Raw genomic sequence first — 27462 nt, 5'->3', positions numbered from 1 at the left:
GTTTCCTCCCACAGTCCGAAGATGTGCAGGTTAGGTGAATTGGCCAATGATAAATTGCCCTTAATGTCCAAAATTGCCCTTGGTGTTGGGTGGAGGTGTTGAGTTTGGGTAGGATGCTCTTTCCAGGAGCCGGTGCAGGCTCAAAGGGCCGATTGGCCTCCTTCTGCACTGTAAATTCAATGATAATCTATGATTAATCTAGGACAAAGGTTCGGCACAACATCGTGGGCCGAAGGGCCTGTTCTGTGCTGTATGTTCTATGTAAACTTTGGACTGTGGATCAGGTTCCTTCTCACTTCCTTTTTGTACCATGTGGACACCTTTTTTATTGATTCAGCCTACCATTTGTTTTATTCAACTCTTGCTTCCTGTGATATTTGTCTTTCTTTTTCCAAAAAGCGCATGCAATGTGGCACATTCTAGCACAATTTCTGCACATGATGTCTATGCACCAACAATCTGTTGCTGAGTGCACAGTTTTAGCACACCTATGGCGATTGCAAGTCTGTTTGCATTTGAGTTTCAGCCGACATCTTGTGTGAACTGCTGTGCTTGAACTCAAACTGTTGCGCTTCTTTGGCTACTAATTCCATGAATGCTGCAACTTCCAAAACTTTCTTTATGGTCAGGTTGCTTTCAGTTACCAACCGCTTTTGAATAGCTTCGCTCCTTAAACCACAGAGTAATCTATCTCTGATGGTACTGTTTACCTCATCCCTGAATTCTCTGTGTTCAGCCAGTCTTTTCAGGGTAGGTACAAACTGTGTAATCGATTCACCTTCTTGTTAGTTGCGCTGACGAAACCTAAACCTTTCTGCAGGGTTTTGGTGAATAATGGCCCTGCTAAATTTCCACTATTTCTTTGTATGTTTTTGCTCTTGGCTTTTTTGGCTGTGCCAGTCTCCTAAGGAGGTTAAGCGTTTCCCCCTCCCCATTATGCTCAGGAAGATTGAGACTTTGATATCTGCTGCTATCTTGCCAGCTTGAACAAAATAGTCGATTCTTTCTGTATATGAGCTCCATCGCTCTGTATTCTCCGCAAACAGCTCGGCGGTGACAAAAATTCCATCATTTTTCTCGATGGAAAGACATGAGTGTGCACAGGTGCCACAAATTTTTAGCACTGCCTTGCTTCCTTTATCCAAAATGAGACACAATCCAAGCTCCACTTGTTTCCCTTTGTGTTTTGCAACCCCCAACTCAAAATTAGTTGTTGCAGGGTACTTACTACTCGTGGCGAACAAGTTTGTTTTGTTCAGAGCATGTGTCTGGCTTCTCTCCAAGGTTGTTTTCTTCAGATTTTTCAGTGATTTTTTTTTGGTTCCTCTCTGGTGCTTGCAACCGTTGCTTGGTTCCACGGTTATCAGCTTTCACGTTGCGACAATTTCAATTATTTATTATTTCTTCGGGTACCTACAAACTCTGTTGACATTGTTTTCTGGGTGCCTTCAACCGCTGTTTCTGTTACCTCGTTGCCAGGTTTGTATGTGGTGGGTTCAAGATTGAGTCTGCAGGCCTTGGAGGTTCAAAGAAAACCGTAGAGCCTTATTTAGAAGATGCTAACACTACAGGCTGCATTGTTAGACTGCCTGTTTGCCCCCACAAACGGCTGATGACATCACACAATCATTCTCTGAAAGTGCCCCTGTTCAGCGACAAGGCTGCTTGTGAGGAAACATGAACAGCACTGAATACACAACAGTATTAGGATAGATAGAAAACACTGGCTCCTCAATCTCGCTGTTTGTAACATTATCAAAACCTTTGTTACATTGCAGTGCTGTAACACATGCCCGCCTGAACCATCTTTTATTGGTTAATGAGTGAACTCTAAATGTCCTGCTGCAAAAAAGCATTGGCTTTTAAGGTGGTTTAATACGTATAAAACTGACCTCCTGTTGCTTGACTGGTATTTGCTATCTCAAAAAAATCTTTTATCTGCAAATTCTGCATTTGGCTCAACTTTATTTGAGTGAAAACACTGAACCTCCTAGCTATTGTTATGAGGTAAAATAACTGTGTTCTGAAGGGACTGCTGTGCATTGGCAAAGCTGTCTTTTCCCCCCAGTATATCAGGTCTTTCACCCAGGGCCATCCACATGGTTGTCTAGATATTGCGATGAGTGGAATTTTCTCTTCCCAGAGAAGAAAGTAAAAGAACCTGTGGTTGCTATATTCTCAGTTGGTGCACAGATTGGGTCTGCAATATGTCCAATCACTCCATTTCGTAAAAATGAGCAGTTTGCAAGTCACGCCTTAAAATGCAGACGTTGATATAATGGTTGCTAAGTTTGTCGGGACTTAAGAGAGATGGGCCAGTGTCTTGTTATCGCTGGAAATAACTACAAACTGCTACATTTTATCCATGAATAAAATTTTTTTTTCAATTGTTACTGTAAATAATCATTCATGTATTTGACCTTGAAAACCTAAGTGATTTTGATGCAATCTAAACATCATTATCACTGCACACAGAAATACTTACACTGCAACAAAAAATGTTTAGAAAAAGGTAATTTATTGCAGGGTTAAGTAACATCCATAATATTGGGAGAAGATATCTTGGATAAATGGACTGATGGAAAATTTATTAACGTGTTCTATTTTAAGGAGCCTAGTTTGCAGTGCAAATAGGTTCATAGAACATAGAACAATACAGCGCAGTACAGGCCCTTCGGCCCACGATGTTGCACCGAAACAAAAGCCATCTAACCTACACTATGCCATTATCATCCATGTGTTTATCCAATAAACTTTTAAATGCCCTCAATGTTGGCGAGTTCACTACTGTAGCAGGTAGGGCATTCCACGGCCTCACTACTCTTTGCGTAAAGAACCTACCTCTGACCTCTGTCCTATATCTATTACCCCTCAGTTTAAAGTTATGTCCCCTCGTGCCAGCCATATCCATCCGCGGGAGAAGGCTCTCACTGTCCACCCTATCCAACCCCCTGATCATTTTGTATGCCTCTATTAAGTCTCCTCTTAACCTTCTTCTCTCCAACGAAAACAACCTCAAGTCCATCAGCCTTTCCTCATAAGATTTTCCCTCCATACCAGGCAACATCCTGGTAAATCTCCTCTGCACCCGCTCCAAAGCCTCCATGTCCTTCCTATAATGCGGTGACCAGAACTGTACGCAATACTCCAAATGCGGCCGTACCAGAGTTCTGTACAGCTGCAACATGACCTCCCGACTCCGGAACTCAATCCCTCTACCAATAAAGGCCAACACTCCATAGGCCTTCTTCACAACCCTATCAACCTGGGTGGCAACTTTCAAGGATCTATGTACATGGACACCTAGATCCCTCTGCTCATCCACACTTTCAAGAACTTTACCATTAGCCAAATATTCCGCATTCCTGTTATTCCTTCCAAAGTGAATCACCTCACACTTCTCTACATTAAACTCCATTTGCCACCTCTCAGCCCAGCTCTGCAGCTTATCTATATCCCTCTGTAACCTGCTACATCCTTCCACACTATCGACAACACCACCGACTTTAGTATCGTCTGCAAATTTACTCACCCACCCTTCTGCGCCTTCCTCTAGGTCATTGATAAAAATGACAAACAGCAACGGCCCCAGAACAGATCCTTGTGGTACTCCACTTATGACTGAACTCCATTCTGAACATTTCCCATCAACCACCACCCTCTGTCTTCTTTCAGCTAGCCAATTTCTGATCCACATCTCTAAATCACCCTCAATCCCCAGCCTCCGTATTTTCTGCAATAGCCTACCGTGGGGAACCTTATCAAACGCTTTGCTGAAATCCATATACACCACATCAACTGCTCTACCCTCGTCTACCTGTTCAGTCGCCTTCTCAAAGAACTCAATAAGGTTTGTGAGGCATGACCTACCCTTCACAAAGCCATGCTGACTATCCCTGATCATATTATTCCTATCTAGATGATTATAAATCTTGTCTCTTATAATCCCCTCCAAGACTTTACCCACTACAGACGTGAGGCTCACCGGTCTATAGTTGCCGGGGTTGTCTCTGCTCCCCTTTTTGAACAAAGGGACCACATTTGCTGTCCTCCAGTCCTCTGGCACTATTCCTGTAGCCAATGATGACATAAAAATCAAAGCCAAAGGTCCAGCAATCTCTTCCCTGGCCTCCCAGAGAATCCTAGGATAAATCCCATCAGGTCCCGGGGACTTATCTATTTTCAAAAGGAAAAGTTTTAGTAAAGGAACAATTTGAACAATTGTTCTGTTTGTTCATAATTAAAGGCAAGATTTTCAAATGGAGGAGATATGAGAAGTATAAGGATTAGTCTAGTATTGAGTCAAAATACTGCAATTAAAATTGTTCTTGAAATAAAAGCTACAGAATGGAATATGGTGCAACTATAGCTTTAGAGTGTGCTTCCCATCTCCACCCCGCCCCACTCCCAACACCCTCACTGCAGTTTTGGTACAGCTTGACTTGACCTAAGCTGGATTTGGACACTGACTTTCACTCTGCATTGCTTTTCAGTCAGTTTGGGGCATGACATCCATTTGCACTGTCCAGGTTTTGTGTTGCTGTGAAGCTGAAGTGACATTGATAAACTTGCTGTGTTAATGCGCCCTAAAAGATATAAATCTTCCACATGGCAGCTGCACATGGCAGCTGCACATTTACCATAGGGTGTGCAAAGAAAGTGAAAGGAACATCTCATACCAAACAGGAATCTAAAAGAATGGGAATTAAAGGAGAGAGGTTGCAATATCATAAAACCATTTTAAGGTTGTTGGAAAGGATAGGAAAACTGGAAGAGGGCATTATAACAAGTGGCGATCTAGCTATTATAACAAGTGGGGATATAGCTAAGTAAAAACAGAGGCAACTCTGAGCTGAGGAATAAAAGAGAATTTAAAACTAATTAAAACTGTAATAAGAGTTGTCTACACCTCCTGATGGCAAAAGTGAAGTGGCAAAATATGCTAATTCATAGATTAGAGAGGCTTCTAGCAAAAATGGTTTAATAGGTGTTTTCTTCACTAATATGTTCTGAACTAACAAGCGGGCAGGCCATATGCTTGAATTAATGAACCAGATAGCTAATACTTTAACAACAAGGGACATGCATTTAATGATCACAATGTGGTCACATTCAATGTTAACTTTGAAAATATTCTACATTTCTGAATGGCTAACGAGAATCAGAATTACAGAATAATAGTGCAGAAGAGGTCCTTTGGCCCATCGAGTCTGCACCTATGCATGAAAAACACCTGACCTGCCTACCTAATTCCATTTGCCAGCACGTGGCCCTTAGCCTTGAATATTATGACGTGCCAAGTGCTCATCCAGGTACTTTTTAAAGGATGTGAGGCAACTAAAGTTATAAAGAAACTGATTGGAACTGTTTTCAGGTGAAACCACAAGTGAACAGAACAGTGTTCAAATAATAATTTAGCCTAAAGCAGGAGAAACATACACCTCCCAGGGGAAAGAGCTGTCAAACAAATCTGCCATGATCAACAGAAAAGGTTAGAGGTCACCAAATTTAAAGAAAGAGCAGTAGGAAGTGCTTCGATTATCCATATTAGATTAAGATGGGTAGATCAGTATTTTTCTATATTAAATAGCTAGGGACTGTGGCAATGCATGCACGAACTCGCGCCGGCCCTTTGGCGCCGGCTGGTACTGCAGGAACCATTCCGGCGTCAACCTGACCCTCTAGAAAGTGAGGAATTCCTCACTATCGGGGGCCGTTGATGCCGGAGTGATTGGCGTCGGTTTTCATGCCGGCGTGGGGACATAGCCCCATTATTGGAGAATCTCGCCTTTTATATTTGGATTCTGGGAGCTGATCCAAGTTTCCAAAGCGGCAGGTGGAACCCAGGTGTGGAAGTTCTAGCCCTATTTCCAACAGATCAAAGTTTTGCCAGTAGGGGAGAGAGAGTGGATCATTATTCACACAAGGGAAACTGAACTCAGCAGGGCCATTTGAACTCGGTGCTGAGTTCAAACAGACCAAATTTTGACTTCTGCAATGTGGGAGCCATGAATGAGGGAATAAATATAAAATGGTTTGAAGGGTGGGTAAGATCTGTTTAACTATCATGATGGGAAGTTATGTTCTTTGGGGTTTTTGTTCAGGCGGGCAGCATGGTCGGTGCTGGCTTGGAGGGCCAAATGGCCTGTTCCTGTGCTGTAATTTTCTTTGTTCTTAAATACCCAACTTTTAAATTAAAACAAAGACTGCAGATATAAATGAGGGGTTAAAAAACCCTCAACATGATGGATGGGGGTTGGTGGGTCGGAGTTCATAATTTGATTGTCAGCTCGGAGATTATGAACTGATGAATAAAAGTTCTTGTGTTTTTATAAGAAACAAGTCATTTGAGACTTCAAAGATTTGAATTCGCTGTATTGCAGTTTACCTTTGTTTTGCTTCAATGTTAGTTCATGGGGCCTGAATTCTTGTTTCGTCATATTGCAAGTTTAATTTTAAAGTTGTGCATGCTGGTCTGACATAAGGCTACATGACTCGATCGACACGTTTGGAGCAGCCTCTCCCACTCCCTGACACTTTCTCTCCCTGCTAACTCCAGCTTGTGGCTTCTGCTACTCCCCAACATGGGGAGTATATGGATGATAATGGCATAGTGTAGGTTAGATGGCTTTTGTTTCGGTGCAACATCGTGGGCCGAAGGGCCTGTACTGCGCTGCATTGTTCTATGTTCTATGTTCTAACACACCCTCTTGCTGGAGACCCCCAACTTGAAGCCTCCTCTGTTCCCTAACCTACCTCCTTGTTACTGACTCTCTGACTCATGGCCTCTCCCACTCCCTAACCCACCTACTTGCTGATCCTTCCTTATGCAAAAACTTTCTAGTCTTTGAAATTCCCACTTGCCACTTTGAACCTTCGCTTTGAGCGAAGGCTCTGGAGATAAACACAGAGAGGTAGGAGGGTCAGTTTTGACTTGCTGCAGTGAGTTTGCTACAGTGAGTACCTGCTACAGTGAGTTTGCTGTAGGGAATGAGGTAAATTAAAATTGTGTGTCTGACTATAACTAAGAGAAAGAAAGAAATGGCTCATCTCCAAACAACTGCCTTCCACGAGGTTGGTAATTTGCTTCTGTAAACCTGAGGTGAGAGAGCAATGCTGCTTCTCCATGGCTCTGCTCCTTTCTTCATGCCAGGGCAGGTTTTAGACCATAAGACATAGGAGCGGAAGTAAGGCCATTCGGCCCATCGAGTCCACTCCACCATTCAATCATGGCTGATTTCAACTCCATTTATCCGCTCTCTCTCCATAGCCCTTAATTCCTCGAGAAATCAAGAATTTATCAACTTCTGTCTTAAAGAAACGCAACGTCCCGGCCTCCACCGCCCTCTGTGGCAATGAATTCCACAGACCCACCACTCTCTGGCTGAAGACATTTCTCCTCATCTCTGTTCTAAAGTGACTCCCTTTTATTCTAAGGCTGTGCCACCGGGTCCTAGTCTCCCCTGCTAATGGAAACAACTTCCCTACGTCCACCCTATCTAAGCCATTCATTATCTTGTAAGTTTCTATTAGATCTCCCCTCAACCTTCTAAACTCCAATGAATATAATCCCAGGATCCTCAGACGTTCATCGTATGTTAGGCCTACCATTCCTGGGATCATCCATGTGAATCTCTGCTGGACCTGCTGCAGTGCCAGTATGTCCTTCCTGAGGTGTGGGGCCCAAAATTGCTCACAGTATTCTAAATGGGGCCTAACTAATGCTTTATAAAGCTTCAGACGTACATCCCTGCTTTTATATTCCAAGCCTCTTGAGATGAATGACAACATTGCATTTGCTTTCTTAATTACCGACTCAACCTGCAAGTTTACCTTTAGAGAATCCTGGACTAGGACTCCCAAGTCCCTTTGCACTTCAGCATTATGAATTTTGTCACCGTTTAGAAAATAGTCCATGCCTCTATTCTTTTTTCCAAAGTGCAAGACCTTGCACTTGCCCACGTTGAATTTCATCAGCCATTTCTTGGACCACTCTCCTAAACTGTCTAAATCTTTCTGCAGCCACCCCACCTCCTCCATACTACCTGCCCCTCCACCTATCTTTGTATCATCGGCAAACTTGGCCAGAATGCCCCCAGTCCCATCATCTAGATCGTTAATATATAAAGAGAACAGCTGTGGCCCCAACACTGAACCCTGCGGGACACCACTCGTCACCGGTTGCCATTCCGAAAAAGAACCTTTTATCCCAACTCTCTGCCTTCTGCTTGACTGCCTGATAGCCAATCGTCAATCCATGTTAGTACCTTGCCTCGAATACCATGGGCCCTTATTTTACTCAGCAGTCTCCCGTGAGGCACCTCATCAAAGGCCTTTTGGAAGTCAACAAAGACAAAGAACAAAGAAATGTACAGCACAGGAACAGGCCCTTCGGCCCTCCAAGCCCGTGCCGACCATGCTGCCCGACTAAACTACAATCTTCCACACTTCCTGGGTCCGTATCCTTCTATTCCCATCCTATTCATCTATTTGTCAAGATGCCCCTTAAATGTCCCTATCGTCCCTGCTTCCACTACCTCCTCCGGTAGCGAGTTCCAGGCACCCACTACCCTCTGTGTAAAAAACTTGCCTCGTACATCTACTCTAAACCTTGCCCCTCTCACCTTAAACCTATGCCCCCTAGTAATTGACCCCTCTACCCTGGGGAAAAGCCTCTGACTATCCACTCTGTCTATGCCCCTCATAATTTTATATACCTCTATCAGGTCTCCCCTCAACCTCCTTCGTTCCAGTGAGAACAAACCGAGTTTATTCAATCGCTCCTCATAGCTAATGCCCTCCATACCAGGCAACATTCTGGTAAATCTCTTCTGCACCCTCTCTAAAGCCTCCACATCCTTCTGGTAGTGTGGCGACCAGAATTGAACACTATACTCCAAGCGTGGCCTAACTAAGGTTCTATACAGCTGCAACATGACTTGCCAATTCTTATACTCAATGCCCCGGCCAATGAAGGCAAGCATGCCGTATGCCTTCTTGACTACCTTCTCCACCTGTGTTGCCCCTTTCAATGACCTGTGGACCTGTACTCCTAGATCTCTTTGACTTTCAATACTCTTGAGGGTTCTACCATTCACTGTATATTCCCTACCTGCATTAGACCTTCCAAAATGCATTACCTCACATTTGTCCGGATTAAACTCCATCTGCCATCTCTCCGCCCAAGTCTCCAGACAATCTAAATCCTGCTGTATCCTCCGACAGTCCTCATCGCTATCCGCAATTCCACCAACCTTTGTGTCGTCTGCAAACTTACTAATCAGACCAGTTACATTTTCCTCCAAATCATTTATATATACTACAAAGAGCAAAGGTCCCAGCACTGATCCCTGTGGAACACCACTGGTCACAGACCTCCAATTAGAAAAGCATCCTTCCATTGCTACTCTCTGCCTTCTATGGCCTAGCCAGTTCTGTATCCACCTTGCCAGCTCACCCCTGATCCCGTGTGACTTCACCTTTTGTACTAGTCTACCATGAGGGACCTTGTCAAAGGCCTTACTGAAGTCCATATGGACAACATCCACTGCCCTACCTGCATCAATCATCTTAGTGACCTCCTCGAAAAACTCTTATCAAGTTAGTGAGACACGACCTCCCCTTCACAAAACCGTGCTGCCTCTCACTAATACGTCCATTTGCTTCCAAATGGGAGTAGATCCTGTCTCGAAGAATTCTCTCCAGTAATTTCCCTACCACTGAAGTAAGGCTCACCGGCCTGTAGTTCCCGGGATTATCCTTGCTACCCTTCTTAAACAGAGGAACAACATTGGCTATTCTCCAGTCCTCCGGGACATCCCCTGAAGACAGCGAGGATCCAAAGATTTCTGTCAAGGCCTCAGCAATTTCCTCTCCAGCCTCCTTCAGTATTCTGGGCTAGATCCCATCAGGCCCTGGGGACTTATCTACCTTAATATTTTTTAAGACACCCAACACCTCGTCTTTTTGGATCACAATGTGACCCAGGCTATCTACACCCCCTTCTCCAGACTCAACATCTACCAATTCCTTCTCTTTGGTGAATACTGATGCAAAGTATTCATTTAGTACCTCGCCCATTTCCTCTGGCTCCACACATAGATTCCCTTGCCTATCCTTCAGTGGGCCAACCCTTTCCCTGGCTACCCTCTTGCTTTTTATGTACGTGTAAAAAGCCTTGGGATTTTCCTTAACCCTATTTGCCAATGACTTTTCGTGACCCCTTCTAGCCCTCCTGACTCCTTGCTTAAGTTCCTTCCTACTTTCCTTATATTCCACACAGGCTTCGTCTGTTCCCAGCCTTTTAGCCCTGACAAATGCCTCCTTTTTCTTTTTGACGAGGCCTACAATATCACTCGTCATCCAAGGTTCCCTAAAATTGCCGTATTTATCTTTCTTCCTCACAGGAACATGCCGGTCCTGTATTCCTTTCAACTGACACTTGAAAGCCTCCCACATGTCAGATGTTGATTTGCCCTCAAACATCCGCCCCCAATCTATGTTCTTCAGTTCCCGCCTAATATTGTTATAATTAGCCTTCCCCCAATTTAGCACATTCATCCTCGGGCCACTCTTATCCTTGTCCACCAGTACTTTAAAACTTACTGAATTGTGGTCACTGTTACCGAAATGCTCCCCTACTGAAACATCTACCACCTGGCCGGGCTCATTCCCCAAAACCAGGTCCAGTACCGCCCCTTCCCTAGTTGGACTGTCTACATATTGTTTTAAGAAGCCCTCCTGGATGCTCCTTACAAACTCTGCCACGCCTAAGCCCCTGGCACTAAGTGAGTCCCAGTCAATATTGGGGAGGTTGAAGTCTCCCATCACCACAACCCTGTTGTTTTTACTCTTTTCCAAAATCTGTCTACCTATCTGCTCCTCTATCTCCCGCTGGCTGTTGGGAGGCCTGTAGTATACCCCAACATTGTGACTGCACCCTTCTTATTCCTGATCTCTACCCATATAGCCTCACCGCCCTCTGAGGTGTCCTCTCGCAGTACAGCTGTGATATTCTCAAGATAGATAACATCCATTGGCTCTCCTTGGTCTAACCTATTTGTTATCTCTTCAAAGAACTCTAACAGGTTTGTCAGGCATGACCTCCCCTTACTAAATCCATGCTGATTTGTCCTAATCTGACCCTGCACTTCCAAGAATTTAGAAATCTCATCCTTAACAATGGATTCTAGAATCTTGCCAACAACCGAGGTTAGGCTAATTGGCCTATAATTTTCCATCTTTTTCCTTGTTCCCTTCTTCAACAGGGGGGTTACAACAGCGATTTTCCAATCCTCTGGGACTTTCCCTAACTCCAGTGACTTTTGAAAGATCATAACTAACGCCTCCACTATTTCTTCAGCTATCTCCTTTAGAACTCTAGGATGTAGCCCATCTGGAGATTTATCAATTTTTAGACCTCTTAGTTTCTCTAGCACTTTCTCCTTTGTGATGGCTACCATATTCAACTCTGCCCCCTGACTCTCCGGAATTGTTGGGATATTACTCATGTCTTCTACTGTGAAGACTGACGCAAAGTACTTATTTAGTTCCTCAGCTATTTCCTTGTCTCCCATCACTAGATTACCAGCGTCATTTTGGAGCGGCCCAATGTCAACTTTTGCCTCCCGTTTGTTTTTAATGTATTTAAAGAAACTTTTACTGTCATTCCTAATGTTACTGGCTAGCCTACCTTCAAATTTGTTCCTCTCTTTCCTTATTTCTCTCTTTGTTATCCTCTGTTTGTTTTTGTAGCCTTCCCAATCTTCTGACTTCCCACTACTCTTTGCCACATTATAGGCTTTCTCTTTTGCTTTGATGCATTCCCTAACTTCCTTTGTCAGCCATGGCTGCCTAATCCCCCCTCTGATAACCTTTCTTTTCTTTGGGATGAACCTCTGTACTGTGTCCTCAATTACTTCCAGAATCTCATGCCATTGCTGTTCTACTGTCTTTCCCACTAGGCTCTGCTCCCAGTCGATTTTCGTTAGTTCCTCCCTCATGCCCCTGTAGTTACCTTTATTTAACTGTAACACCTTTACATCTGATTCTGGATCACCCCTGCCTGGTTTTAAAACACTGGGAGTGGCTCTCACATCCACTGGCAGAGGTGAACTAAGTGAGGCCGCTGCCCCACTGGCTTTAGGCGGCGGCAGTGAAGGGTCATGTACCCGCTCTGCATGATGATCCATTGTGGAGAATTTGCCACATTGTCAGGATCAGGGATCTCTACTGGATTTCTGATCAAAAAAGAGATGAAGTTGATCACAAAACCACTTATAGAACTTGCCTCTTGAAAGTCGAGTCTTCTCCTCTTGCTTCAAACCACCCTTCTCCAGAACCCTCACTCCGAGGGTTCAGGAGAGAGAAGCAAGAGCAGGAAAGTTGCGGAGAGGGAGTTTCACCAAGAGAAATGATGGCAAGATGGTGGATTAAGGAGGGGGACAGGTTATAAGTCTGAGGGTAGGTTGGGAGCAGGAGAGGCGGATGGTCAGGTAGGATGTGCAGAGACCAGGAGGGTCAGAAAGTGGGATGTACGGTGAGCGGGAGGTTCGGGATGCAGGATTGGTGGTGAGCAGATCAGCAACAAGCTGGAGGTAAGTAGAGATTTACAATATTCCCTTCATGTTTTTAAATTTATTTTACTTCATAAGTTATTTGATTTACTAATGCAGGAATTTAGCAATGAGGATGAACATTTTACGCAGTGACTGATAATAGCCTGGTCAAACTAGCAGTAAATGCATCTGACAGGTGTCTGATCTCTCTTGGGAGAGGTGGAAGATTGCTTCAGGCTGAGGCACCCTGTTGATCAAGCTCATTAGTTAGGCAGCTCTCGGTGGCAGATTGAGTTATTGGGGGTCGTCGCCATGATTGACCAACTAGCCTGGCTCACTGCAATTAAAATTACTATGAAAACATCAACTCAGTAAGAAGTTGAAGAAGGTCCAATAAACTGCATTCTTTGTATTAATCCTAATCAGGATCCCCAACTCATTTTCCATTACATTTGGTGACGATTGATGCCTTTCCCTGTGTAGCCACCTGAGTTGGCCACTTCCCGACTTAAAATGGAGAACCGTAAAGGCTGAAGGGAAATTCAGCCAACACAGGCAAGAGTAGCAAATACAGGAATCATGTATATTGGAACCTGCAAAACAACCAGACAGCACCGAAACCAGCAGCCATCTGCATAGTAATGTAGCAGCCATCTGCATAATAATGTGCGATCCCCAGGCACAATGGCAACAGTAAAGGTAAACAAAGCTAAGCCAGACTCCTCGGCGCCAGCAGGAGCCAAGACAAAGGAAGACCAATGGACACTTAGGACCGCCTAGCGATCAGGGAACTGCTCCAGCATTGGCGAAATCGATCCAAGTGATCGGAAAGTAGTCCAATCACTTGGAACCAGATACGGGTTCCGCCCCGAATGGCGGGAAGCCCCATGGCCTATAAAGTAAAGCCCCCAAGTTCAAATCATCCTTCTTGGCAGGGTCACTCAGCAGCGAATCAACCCTTGAGAGTGAACTGCCCAAGCTGCCTCCAAGCAGGTAAGTCTCAAGTCAACGCTCGCTACGAGATCGGCGCTCCTAGCTACCAGTCCATACCAGCTTTTGAATCCCGTAGACTCAGGACCTGAACGAAAGGCCATTTGTTCCCCATACCTGGTGGGCCAGTCCAAAGCTAAGTATAGGCCTGTTAGTTGTAGAGATAGTTTATTAAGTAGAATTTATACATGAGTAGCGATTGACTGTGTATAATAAATGTGTTTTGATTTGAATCTTACTAATTGGTGTGTTGAGTTATTGATCATTACTTGAACTTGAACCTCGTGGCAGTATCATAAAGGTTCCTGGCGACTCTAGAGCAAAGGTTATAAAACAGAGCCAATTGAACCAACCAAAAGTTAGCAACACCTGCGTGTGCCACTTTCCATCAATATTGTTTCCAATTTCCACCCCTCCCTTCCTTCACATGGACCATCTGTTGAGTCAGTCCTTCCTTTTTTCAGTTTCTCTATCTGCATTAGCATGACCCCACCTGGGTTATGGTATGTCCTAGCAGCTTGTTTAGTTCCTCCACATTATTGACGGCAAGCTGGGGTGGCAGGGTATTACTGTCCTAGGCTGCATTGCTGGCGAGCTCCAGAATTGTGCCGCCGGGGGCCCTAGCCTCGACATGCCCGATGCACAGCACAATGCTCCGTAGTGTTACATACAGCCAATGGGGAGCTGGAGACAGGTTGTGGAGGAGCAGGGCTTGGCTTTGGCCTGAACAAGTACCAGCTGACCGGGCTGCAGCCTGTCAGGAAGGAGCCACCGCAGGCTCTGCACTTTCTCTGTCCTGTGCTCGTTCCTTTCCCCTGGAGGCTCACATGGCTCATAACTTTGTTATGACTGGGGCTTGCGTGTCTGTGTGCTCACAAGATTTCATAAACCAAAACTGAGTTGCAAAGATGTTATTTATCCTGCACATTGAAACCCTCTAAGTTGGCAATGAAGCTTAGTTGACTTACAATTGAAATTCTTGATTAGATTATACCATTGAATGTCATTTCTTATGTTTAACTTTTTCCTGTAGATTTCTCTAGAGCTCTGCGATTTCTGTTCTATTGCGTCAAATAGTTGGAATTTAAGATCAATCTGATCAATCTGATCTTAGTTTCTTGTTGGTAAATTGGGAGTTTAGCGTGCAACTTTGAAAGAAAACATCAAGGAACTAAGGAAGAATAGTATCTGAACTCCTCCTAATCTCCCCAAAACCAAAAGGTAGCCCTCAAAATGCAAAAAATAGCTCTTGAGAAAGCTTCAAGACGAGCACTTGAAAGAAAAATTATTTGGACCCCTTCTACCTTGACATCACTTCCTTAAGCCCTGCTTCTTGGAAGAACTGTATTAATTCAATTCCCCAGTTTCTCTGTTGTAAAGATCCTCCTGTTTAAACTTGGTTTCCCTTGTGCATTGTGTTTATTTTCTGTTATACTTTGCCTTTATAACTTGTGTGCCTGGACAAGTGCTGGGATGTATGCCTTCCAGGTGGACTTCAACCTTTACTTTTAAAACCAAGGGACCACCTTCCCCCTTTGGTACAAGGTGCTATGTGGTCTGGCCCAAGGAGACCCCTGGGGCAATGTACTATTTGGTTTGGTCCAGTGATGAACCTTGCTGGCAGCCAATCGGCTGCTTTCATTTCCTGTGACTTGACTGGCTCTCTATCCTTAATTGGGCTGGTTTCTGAATGTTCTGGAAACCCAGGCAGGCTCCATCTTGCAGAGTTTAAGCTTCACTTCTGATCAAGAGGCTAGGGAGCCAGATCTAATCTCTCCATCATCTGATAACCTGTGATTTAAGACTTCTCTCTCTGCACAACCTGTGAGCTGTTGGCAAGTAGTTTCTTTTCATTTTGATCTGGCAACTGGGAAGCCAGAGCTTTGAATTCTCTCTCAGCTGATGGATTATTTCTGAAGGGGCTGGTTTAGCACAGTGGGTTAAACAGCTGGCTTATAATGCAGAACAATGCCAGCAGCGTGGGTTCAATTCCCGTACCAGCCTCTCCGAACAGGCGCCGGATTGTGGTGACTAGGGGCTTTTCACAGTAACTTCATTGAAGCCTACTTGTGACAATAAGCGGTTATCAAGGTCCAGGACAAAGACCTTTCTCTCTGCAGTCCAGCACCACTTGCAGGCAGAGGGCGCTGTTTGGAAACCCTTTTAGAATTCTCGTTTGGGAAAACTCGACTTATCTCAGTCGAACATAGTTTTGCGCATGCGCGCCGATGATCGGGCATGCATGCACAGTGCGGCCAACTTTTTTTTCTGTTCCTGGCCATTTTGAAGGCCGCTCGAAGCCGGCATTATTGAAAGACTGCTGCTGCGGCTATTGCACGCAGATTTGCGCGAACGAATGCGCCGTGGCAGACTACTCCGCAACCCTCCCGACACCTGCCCGCAACTCACCCGCGGGCCGCGCCCCCGGGTTTGACAGTGCCTGCCCTACAGTGTTCCAATAAAGCTCAACAGAACCTTAAGGAACAGCACCTATCTTTTATGTATTGTATGATGCCAATAATCAACCATTGTATTTGTATCTGTGCTGTTGCCTTTGTATTTGTATCTATGCTATGCTGTTGCCCTTGTGGGCTCCTCCTATGGGCCATTGTATGGCATTATCCATAGGGGACCATGTTGGGCCCTGTATGGGCTCCCGGTATGGCTCCTCCCCTGGAAGGGAGGTTTAAAGAGCAGTCGACCTGTAGGCGGTTCTCAGTATTGGATCAGTCGCAGGCAGGCATTGTTCTAAGTTGATAAAAGCCACAGTTTAATTCTATTCCCGTCTCGAGTGAATTGATGGTCGCATCATTCTACTTGATGAATGGTCAATAAGGGGAAATTAGAATCGAGCGTGCATGGAAGATTGATTAAATAAAGATAGGTAAAGGCAGTTGACAGGAGGTTTTGAGGAAGTTTGTGTGTAGGACTATACAAGGAGACTTCCAAATCAGTCGGTGCCTATGGCACTTCGATTTCCACCATCAAAAAGTGTCAGAAGCGTTGTAATTTTTAATTCCCTTCAATGTTTAATTGTCTGAAAAAATTGCAACATTTTTGCATCTCTTCCATTGCTGAAGTTATGAAAACCATACCACCACAGTGCGTAATATGGGCTGCAAGTTACATAGAACATAGAACGATACAGCGCAGTACAGGCCCTTCGGCCCACGATGTTGCACCGAAACAAAAGCTATCTAACCTACACTATGCCATTATCATCCATATGTTTATCCAATAAACTTTTAAATGCCCTCAATGTTGGCGAGTTCACTACTGTAGCAGGTAGGGCATTCCACGGCCTCACTACTCTTTGCGTAAAGAACCTACCTCTGACCTCTGTCCTACATAGAATCATAGAATCATAGAAGTTTACAGCATGGAAACAGGCCCTTCGGCCCAACCAGTCCATGCCGCCCAGTTTTTTACCATTAAGCTAGTCCCAGTTGCCCGCACTTGGCCCATAACCCTCTATACCCATCTTACCCATGTAACCATCTAAATGCTTTTTGAAAGACACAATTGTACCCGCTTCTACTACTACCTCTGGCAGCCCATTCCAGACACTCACTACCCTCTGAGTGAAGAAATTGCCCCTCTGGGCCCTTCTGAATCTCTCCCCTCTCACCTTAAACCTATGCCCTCTAGTTTTAGACTCCCCTACCTTTGGGAAAAGATGTTGACTATCTACCTTATCTATGCCCCTCATTATTTTATAGACCTCTATAAGATCACCCCTAAGCCTCCTACGCTCCAGGGAAAAAAGTCCCAGTCTATCCAGCCTCTCCTTATAACTCAAACCATCAAGTCCCGGCAACATCCTAGTAAATCTTTTCTGCACTCTTTCTAGTTTAATAATATCCTTTCTATAATAGGGTGACCAGAACTGCACACAGTATTCCAAGTGTGGCCGTACCAATGTCTTGTACAACTTCAACAAGACGTCCCAACTCCTATATTCAATGTTCTGACCAATGAAACCAAGCATGCCGAATGCCTTCTTCACCACCCTGTCCACCTGCGACTCCACCTTCAAGGAGCTATGAACCTGTACTCCTAGATCTCTTTGTTCTATAACTCTCCCCAACGCCATACCATTAACTGAGTAGGTCCTGGCCTGATTCGATCTGCCAAAATGCATCACCTCACATTTATCTAAATTAAACTCCATCTGCCATTCGTCGGCCCACTGGCCTAATTGATCAAGATCCCGTTGCAATCCTAGATAACCTTCTTCACTATCCACTATGCCACCAATCTTGGTGTCATCTGCAAACTTACTAACCATGCCTCCTAAATTCTCATCCAAATCATTAATATAAATCACAAATAACAGTGGACCCAGCACCGATCCCTGAGGCACACCACTGGTCACAGGCCTCCAGTTTGAAAAACAACCCTCTACAACCACCCTCTGCCTTCTGTCGTCCAGCCAATTTTGAATCCAATTGGCAACCTCACCCTGGATCCCGTGAGCTTTAACCTTCTGCAACAACCTACCATGCGGTACCTTGTCAAAGGCTTTGCTAAAGTCCATGTAGACAACGTCTACTGCACTACCCTCATCTACCTTCTTGGTCACTCCCTCAAAAAACTCAATCAAATTTGTGAGACATGATTTTCCACGCACAAAGCCATGCTGACTGCCCCGAATCAGTCCTTGCCTCTCTAAATGCTTGTAGATCCTGTCTCAGAATACCTTCTAGCAACTTACCTACTACAATATCTATTACCCCTCAGTTTAAAGCTATGTCCCCTCGTGCCAGCCATTTCCATCCGCGGGAGAAGGCTCTCACTGTCCACCCTATCCAACCCCCTGATCATTTTGTATGCCTCTATTAAGTCTCCTCTTAACCTTCTTCTCTCCAACGAAAACAACCTCAAGTCCATCAGCCTTTCCTCATAAGATTTTCCCAGGCAACATCCTGGTCAATCCCCTCTGCACCCGCTCCAAAGCCTCCACGTCCTTCCTATAATGCGGTGACCAGAGCTGTACACAATACTCCAAATGCGGCCGTACCAGAGTTCTGTACAGCTGCAACATGACCTCCTGACTCCGGAACTCAATCCCTCTACCAATAAAGGCCAACACTCCATAGGCCTTCTTCACAACCCTATCAACCTGGGTGGCAACTTTCAGGGATCCATGTACATGGACACCTAGATCCCTCTGCTCATCCACACTTCCAAGAACTTTACCATTAGCCAAATATTCCGCATTCCTGTTATTCCTTCCAAAGTGAATCACCTCACACTTCTCTACATTAAACTCCATTTGCCACCTCTCAGCCCAGCTCTGCAGCTTATCTATATCCCTCTGTAACCTGCTACATCCTTCCACACTATCGACAACACCACCGACTTTAGTATCGTCTGCAAATTTACTCACCCACCCTTCTGCGCCTTCCTCTAGGTCATTGATAAAAATGACAAACAGCAACGGCCCCAGAACAGATCCTTGTGGTACTCCACTTGTAACTGAACTCCATTCTGAACATTTCCCATCAACCACCACCCTCTGTCTTCTTTCAGCTAGCCAATTTCTGATCCACATCTCTCAATCACCCTCAATCCCCAGCCTCCGTATTTTCCGCAATAGCCTACCGTGGGGAACCTTATCAAACGCTTTGCTGAAATCCATATACACCACATCAACTGCTCTACTCTCGTCTACCTGTTCAGTCACCTTCTCAAAGAACTCGATAAGGTTTGTGAGGCATGACCTACCCTTCACAAAGTCATGCTGACTATCCCTGATCATATTATTCCTATCTAGATGATTATAAATCTTGTCTCTTATAATCCCCTCCAAGACTTTACCCACTACAGACGTGAGGCTCACCGGTCTATAGTTGCCGGGGTTGTCTCTGCTCCCCTTTTTGAACAAAGGGACCACATTTGCTGTCCTCCAGTCCTCTGGCACTATTCCTGTAGCCAATGATGACATAAAAATCAAAGCCAAAGGTCCAGCAATCTCTTCCCTGGCCTCCCAGAGAATCCTAGGATAAATCCCATCAGGACCCGGGGACTTATCTATTTTCAGCCTGTCCAGAATTGCCAACACATCTTCCCTACGAACCTCAATGCCATCTATTCTATTAGCCTGGGTCTCAGCATTCTCCTCCACAACATTCTCTTTTTCCTGAGTGAATACTGACGAAAAATATTCATTTAGTATCTCTCCTATCTCTTCAGACACCACACACAACTTCCCATCCCTGTCCTTGACTGGTCCTACTCTTTCCCTAGTCATTGGCTTATTCCTGACATACCTTTAGAAAGCTTTTGGGTTTTCCTTGATCCTACCTGCCAAATACTTCTCATGTCCCCTCCTTGCTCATCTTATCTCTCTCTTTAGATCCTTCCTCGCTACCTTGTGACTATCCATCTCCCCAGCTGAAACTTCACACCTCATCTTCACAGAGGCCTCCTACTTCCTCTTAACAAGAGATTCCACTTCTTTGGTAAACCACGGTTCCCTCGCTCGACGCCTTCCTCCCTGCCTGACCGGTACATACTTATCAAGGACACGCAGTAGCTGATCCTTGAACAAGCTCCACTTATCCAGTGTGCCCAACACTTGCAGCCTACTTCTCCACCTTATCCCCCCCAAGTCACGTCTAATGGCATCATAATTGCCCTTCCCCCAGCTATAACTCTTGCCCTGCGGTGTATCTTATCCCTTTCCATCATTAACGTAAACGTCACCGAATTGTGGTCACTGTCCCCAAAGTGCTCTCCTACCTCCAAATTCAACACCTGGCCTGGTTCATTACCCAAAACCAAATCCAACGTGGCCTCGCCTCTTGTTGGCCTGTCAACATATTGTGTCAGGAAACCCTCCTGCACACACTGTACAAAAAACGACCCATCTAATGTACTCGAACTATATCTTTTCCAGTCAATATTTGGAAAGTTAAAGTCTCCCATAATAACTACCCTGTTACTTTTGCTCTTATCCAGGATCATCCTCGCCATCCTTTCCTCTACATCCCTAGAACTATTAGGAGGCCTATAGAAGACTCCCAACAGTGTGACCTTTCATGTTTCTAACCTCCGCCCATACTACCTCGGAAGATGAGTCCCCATCTAGCATCCTCTCCGCCACCGTAATACTGCTCTTGACTAGCAGCGCCACACCTCCCCCTCTTTTGCCTCCTTCTCTGAGCTTACTAAAACACCTAAACCCCGGAACCTGCAACATCCATTCCTGTCCCTGCTCTATCCATGTCTCCGAAATGGCCACAACATCGAAGTCCCAGGTACCAACCCATGCTGCCAGTTCCCCTACCTTATTTCGTATACTCCTGGCATTGAAGTAGACACACTTCAAACCACCTACCTGAACACTGGCCCCCTCCTGCGACGTCAAATCTGTGCTCCTGACCTCTATACTCTCATTCTCCCTTATCCTAAAACTACAATCCAGGTTCCCATGCCCCTGCTGAATTAGTTTAAACCCCCCCCAAAGAGCACTAACAAATCTCCCCCCCCAGGATATTTGTGCCCCTCAGGTTCAGATGTAGACCATCCTGTCTGTAGAGGTCCCACCTTCCCCAGAAAGAGCCCCAGTTATCCAGAAATCTGAATCCCTCCCGCCTGCACCATCCCTGTAGCCACGAGTTTAATTGCTCTCTCTCCCTATTCCTCATCTCACTATCACGTGACACGGGCAACAACCCAGAGATAACAACACTGTTTGTTCTAGTTCTGAGCTTCCATCCTCGCTCCCTGAAAGCCTGCCTGACATCCTTGTCCCCTTTCCTACCTATGTCGTTAGTGCCAATGTGGACCACGGCTTGGGGCTGCTCCCCCCTCCCCCTAAGGACCCCGGAAAACACGATCCGAGATATCACGTACCCTTGCACCTGGGCGGCAACATACCAAACCCGAGTCTCTCACGCTCCCACAAAATCTCCTATCTGTGTCCTGACTATCGAGTCCCCAATTACTAATTCTCTGCTCCTCTCCCCCCTTCCCTTCTGAGCAACAGGGACAGACTCTGTGCCAGAGGCCCGTACCCCATGGCTTACCCCTGGTAAGTCCCCCCCCCCCCCCACAAGTATCCAAAGCGGTATACTTGTTTCTCAGGGGAACGACCGCAGGGGATCCCTGCACTGACTGCTTTTTCCCAGTCCCTCTTACAGTTACCCATCTATCTCCAATCTTTGGTGTAACTAATTCCCTGAAGCTGCTATCTATGACCCCCTCTGCCTCCCGAATGATCCGAAGTTCTTCCAACTCCAGCTCCAGTTCCTAACTCGGTCTTGGAGGAGCTGGAGATGGCAGCACTTCCTGCAGGTAAAATCAGCAGGGACACTAACTGCATCCCTCACCTCAAACATCCTGCAGGAGGAACATTGCACTTCCCTTCCCTGCCATCCCTCTAACTTTCTACCAAGGTCTGGCTAACAACTAAATTAAATTTTTTTAAAAAAATAATAATAATAAAATATGGTACTTACCTCACACCAATGGGTTTTATTATTAGGTTAGAGGAGGAGGGCGGGTGGGAGACACTACACGTGTAGTGTTTCGGATTTCCTCTCCACCAGAATTTTATTGGTGAGTGTCTTCCCAGAAGTCCGCGGGTCGAACTTCCTGTTCCCGCCCTTAAACACTAAAATTTAAAAAAACAGCAAAGAGGGACCGAAAACAGGACCAGGTAAGTGTTTACCGCTGAAATTGACTAGCCTGCTCCTGTGAAGGTCTCCCAGAAATCACTAACGCACCGCTCCTGCTGAAATCGACTGGCCTGCTCCTGCAGAGACAAGTGTTTTTAAAGGAGAGACTTACCTCCCAGAAATCACTTGCGCACTGCTCCGCTGAAATTGACTAACCTGCTCCGCTCCCGCTGAAATTGACTGGCCTACTCCTGCAAAGACAAGTGTTTTTAAAGGAGAGACTTACCTCCCAGAAATCACTTGCGCACTGCTCCCGCTGAAATTGACTAACCTGCTCCGCTCCCGCTGAATCGACTGGCCTGCTCCTGCAAAGACAAGTGTTTTTAAAGGAGAGACTTACCTCCCAGAAATCACTTGCGCACTGCTCCCGCTGAAATTGACTAACCTGCTCCGCTCCCGCTGTTCTGCCACTTGCTGCTAGTAGCGGGGTTCCTGATGCATCTGAGAATCGGGCATCATGAAGGGAACGGCACCAATCTGTTCCTGATGGTTCAGTATCGAGGTTCACGCCCACACACCGGTGGGATTCCCATACGGGGCTGGGCACCATAATCTCCTGGCTCATGTGATTGTCCGGTCCACTGCGATGGGAATCTCACAGGTGAGATTTTACTCGGGTATTTCCCAGCATGGCCCTGATGTGGTGGAACTCGCGGTTGGCTAAGGGGGTAACTCCTTAACGAGGTTGCCCACAAGTGCATCTTTTTCTCTCTCTCTCTCTCTCTCTCTCTCTCCTCTCTCTCTCTCTCTCTCTCTCTCTCTCTCTTTCCCCCCCCCCCCCCCCCCCCCCCCCCCCCCACCTGCCCACAGAATGCAAGACCTACCTTCCTTCCCCCCATTCAGCCTCTGATCTCCGGTAAGCATTCTCCAAGGCGGCCTTCAGGACGCGCGACAACGCAGAATCGCCGAGCAGAAGCTTATAGCCAAGTTCCGCACACATGAGTGCGGCCTCGACCGGGACCTGGGATTCATGTCGCATTACATTCATCCCCACCCATCTGGCCTGCGAAATCCTACCAACTGTCCCTGGCTTTACACAATTCACACCTCTTTAACCTGAGGTTACCCCATCTCTGGACCTGTAAAGATTTAATCACCTGCTAATGCTCGCATTCCAAGCATTGTCTGGCATCTTTGAATCTGTATATATATATATATATATATATATATATATATATATTATATATATGTTTCTGGAACATACTTCTTCATTCACATGAGGAAGGAGCAGCGCTCCGAAAGCTAGTGACATCGAAACAAACCTGTTGGACTTTAACCTGGTGTTGTAAAACTTTTTACTAAATAAAGAGAGCCACCTGAGAGACTCCCTAAATAGGGAGACCCCCCCCCCCCCCGCACAGATCTCCCAGAAATAAGAAACCTGTCAGGAGCCCTCCCATCACTCACTTGGAGGGTAGTGGGGGGGGATTGGGACATGGGTCTCTTTTCTAGGGGAGGCCGTGGGGGTCTCCTGATTTTGAGGTCTCTGGGAGTTGTAAGGTCACCCCCATACTTTGGCGAGTTTGGGGGGGGGGGGGCAACCGCGGGACATAGAACATAGAACTGTACAGCACAGTACAGGCCCTTCGGCCCAAGATGTTGTGCCGAACTAGTCTGAAACTAAGATCAAATCAACCTACTCCCAATCATTCTAGTGCACCCCATATGCCTATCCAATAACCGCTTGAAAGTTCCTAAAGTGTCCGACTCCACTACCATGTGGTGCGATCCACACCCCAATAATAAATTGAATAAAGAACCTACCTCTGACATCCCTCCTATATGTTCAACCATGAACCTCATAGTTATGCCAACTTGTAACAGCTACAGACACCCGAGGAAAAAGTCGCTGAACGTCCACTCTATCTATCCCTCTCATCATTTTATACACCTCAATTAAGTCACCTCTCATCCTCCTTTGCTCCAATGAGAAAAGCCCTAGCTCCCTCAACCTTTCCTCATAAGACCTACCCTCCAATCCAGGCAGCTTCCTGGTAAATCTCCTTTGCACCCTTTCCAATGTTATCAGATTGCCCGCTCCCGATGGCAGGATTCCCTCAGTCCGTTTGCATAATTTTGCATGGCTGAGGACTGGGAATCGCTACCTGGGAGCGCAAATCAGTTGCAATTCACCTCTGGCAGGAGAACATAGAATACAGCCCTATGTTTGGGAGACTGTGTTCTTCAAACGGAGCTGAATTGCACCAGTACTACAATCCCCTTGGGGTTGTAAAGTGGGATGCAATTGTATATTCCTTGCCATGCAAATATATCTATGGCGTGGAATACGAGGGATTCATTATTAAGACCCATTTGCATGTATTTACATCTCCCCTGTGGGGGGTTTGGATCAACGCTTTTGAGCGCCGATCTCAATTTACCCCCGACGCCTGATTCTCTCTCCCATCAGGGAATGTATTCCGGGCGTCCTGGGAGAGAGAGTAGTCTCTAAATTAATTTACGGGATGTGGTCGTTGCTGGTTAGGCCAGCATTTATTGCCCATCCCTAGTTGCCCTTCAGAAGGTGGTGGTGAGTTGCCTTCATGACCGCTGCAGTCCCTGAGGTACACCCACAGTGCTGTTAGGGAGGGAGTTCCAGGATTTTGCCCCACAACAACTGAAGGAGCGGCGATATATTCCAAGTCAGGGTGATGAGTGACTTGGAGAGGAACATCCAGATGGTGGGGTTCCCAGGGATCTGCTGCTCTTGTCCTTCTAGATGATAGTGGTCATGTATTTGGAAGTTGCTGCCTAAGAAACCTTGGTAAGTTACTGGAGTGCATCTTGTAGATGGTACACATGGCTCCACTGTTCGTCGGTGGTGGAAGGTTTGAATGTTTGCGGAAGGTGGAGCAATCCAGGGGCCTGCTTTGTTTTGATGGTGTTGAGCTTTTTGGAGCTGCACTCATCCAGATAAGTGGAGAGTATTCCATTGCACTCCCGACTTCTGCCTTGTACTCGCCTTTGGCCTGCGCCATGGTAGCCACAGTATCGATATGGCTAGTTCAGTTTCTGATCACTGGTAACTCCCAGGTTGTTGATTGTGGGGGATTCAGCGATGCTAATGCCATTGAATGTTGGGGCGATACTTAGATCCTTTCTTGTCGGAGATGGTCATTGCCTGACAGTTGTGTGGCACGACTGTAACTTTCCACTTGTCTGCCCAAGCCTGGATATTGTCCAGGTCTTACTGCATTTGGACATGGACTGCTTCATTTTCTGAGGAATCACTCTCCCGCGCATTGACACTCACTCGCTCCCTGACACTCACCACCCCCATCTCTCTCTCACACTGCACTCAGTCCCCTCTCCCCTCTCCCACGCACTCGGCTTCCCGCTCCCATGCACTTAGCGCCCCCCCCCCCCCCCCTCTCTCGCGTGCCATTCAGTTATCTCTCTCTCTCTTACACGCGCGCACACAGGCCCCTCTCTTTGTAATGTGGGAATACAGTTGACATGGGGGTAGGGATTGGGGGGTGGGGGCGGTTTGTTCTCTCAGGTTTGAAGGGGGTCCTTTTTAGGGTTTGTTGTTTGCTATTTGGTTGGTAAGGGATGGTAGGGGTGAAAAGGTATTGTGCGGATGGATCTTCCCATCCCCCCTCTCTTGTTTTTATGGGGCTATTTGTATTTATTGTTTGTTTGTTTGTTCTCGGGGGAGGTGACCTGGAGTTCAGGGTGAGACTTTGTTTGGGTGGGGGAGGGGAAGGTCAACAAGGAGCCTTCTTTCCTGAGCAGAGGAGTGGGGGGGAAGGGAAGGTCATTGGGAGGACCCTTTGGAAAGGGGCTGCCATGCTAGCAAGTAATGCTGGTGAGTGGAAGTGAGGTGGGGGAGAAGGCCGTAAGAGGTGGCCGTAGGAGGATGGAGTGGGGGGGGGGGGGGGGCGGGGGGGGGGGGCGGGGGGAAGGGTGACGTGACGTGACAGGAGGGTAAAAGTTGACACGGTCAGGGGCGGAGAAGGGGGCCATCTGGGATGGGCGAGGAACAGGGTGGAATTAACGGGGCTGGAGGTAAGTGGGGAGGATGATGGACGGTAGAGTGGAATGGAGGCATAAACCTCCGATAAGGTTGGTGACGTGTGATGCGACCATCAATTCACACGAGACGATTAGTAGAAGTGAACAGTGGTTTTAATAAGCTAGATCTGGGCCTGTCTACAACTGCTCTGCACTGAGTGCCGCCTACAGGCTGCAGATCTATATACCACCGCCGAGGAGCGGAGCCACAGGCGGAGCCCACAAGGGCATCAACATAATACAGTAAAGTGGTGAATACAGTAGCAGCAATACGTTCACCACAACGTGGAACGTCCGGGGACTTAATGGACCGGTTAAAAGATTACAGGTGTTTTTGCACCTCAGGAGCTTGAAAGCGGAAGTGGTCTTTTATGAGGAGGTTGCTGGCACCAATGCCGGACTTGGCTACGCACCAGTTGATTATGGGAGGAGATTTTAACTGTGTCCTAAAGCCGAAGGTAGATAGGTCGAGCCCCAAGTCGATGGGGAGGATATGAATGGCAAAGGAGCTGGGGGGAGGGTTTATGGAAAGGGTGGGTAGAGTGGGCCTGTGGCACTTTAAGGGGGCGGGGGGGGATTCCTTTTTTTTTTTCACGTTTCTAAGATGTATGCGAGGATTGATTTATTTTGGTTGGGGAGGAGGGGGCAGAGTATGCGGGGATAGTAATTTCGGACCATGCGCCCCACTGGCTGGAGATTCAGCTCAGACCAGGACGAGAGCAGAGGCCGGGGTGGAGGTTTGACTCGGGGCTGTTGGCGGATGGAGGCTTTTGAGACGAGGTGCGGGTGGCAATTACAAAATATGTGGAGTTGAATCAAAATGGGGAAGTGTCGTTGACTATTTTTAGGGGAGCGCAGAACGCAGTGGTCCAGGGGGGAAATTATCTCATTCAAGGCTCACCTGTATAGGGAAAGGAGGGAGGACTATGACCGGCTAATGAGCGAGATAGTGGAGTTGGACAGGGAGTATTTGAGGGTGTCCACCACTGAGGGATTGGTGAGGAGGAAAAAGTTGCAGGAGCAGTTTGATAGGCTGAGAACTGGGAGGGTGGTACGGCAACTGTGTAAGGCAAGAGGGGTGCAATGAGTATGGGGAGAAGGCGAGCCGCATACTGGCACACCAGCTGCGTCGGCAGGCTGCGTCCAGGGAAATATTGAAGATACAGGCTGGGGATGTGGTGTCGGAGCCAGGGAAGATAAATGAGGTGTGTAGGGAG

The 27462-nt window shown here is 46.5% G+C and overlaps 1 protein-coding gene across 9 annotated transcripts in view; it reads left to right on the top strand.

Moving 5' to 3' along the window:
• LOC140429750 (adhesion G protein-coupled receptor L3-like) overlaps positions 1-27462 on the top strand; it is a 1506492-nt gene that overhangs the window by 602435 nt on the left and 876595 nt on the right. The window lies entirely within an intron of this gene.

Source organism: Scyliorhinus torazame, chromosome 9 (assembly GCF_047496885.1).
Source record: "Scyliorhinus torazame isolate Kashiwa2021f chromosome 9, sScyTor2.1, whole genome shotgun sequence".
Taxonomy (NCBI): domain Eukaryota; kingdom Metazoa; phylum Chordata; class Chondrichthyes; order Carcharhiniformes; family Scyliorhinidae; genus Scyliorhinus; species Scyliorhinus torazame.
Note: the sequence above shows the minus strand (reverse complement) of the source record. Positions and strands in the feature narration are given on the sequence as shown.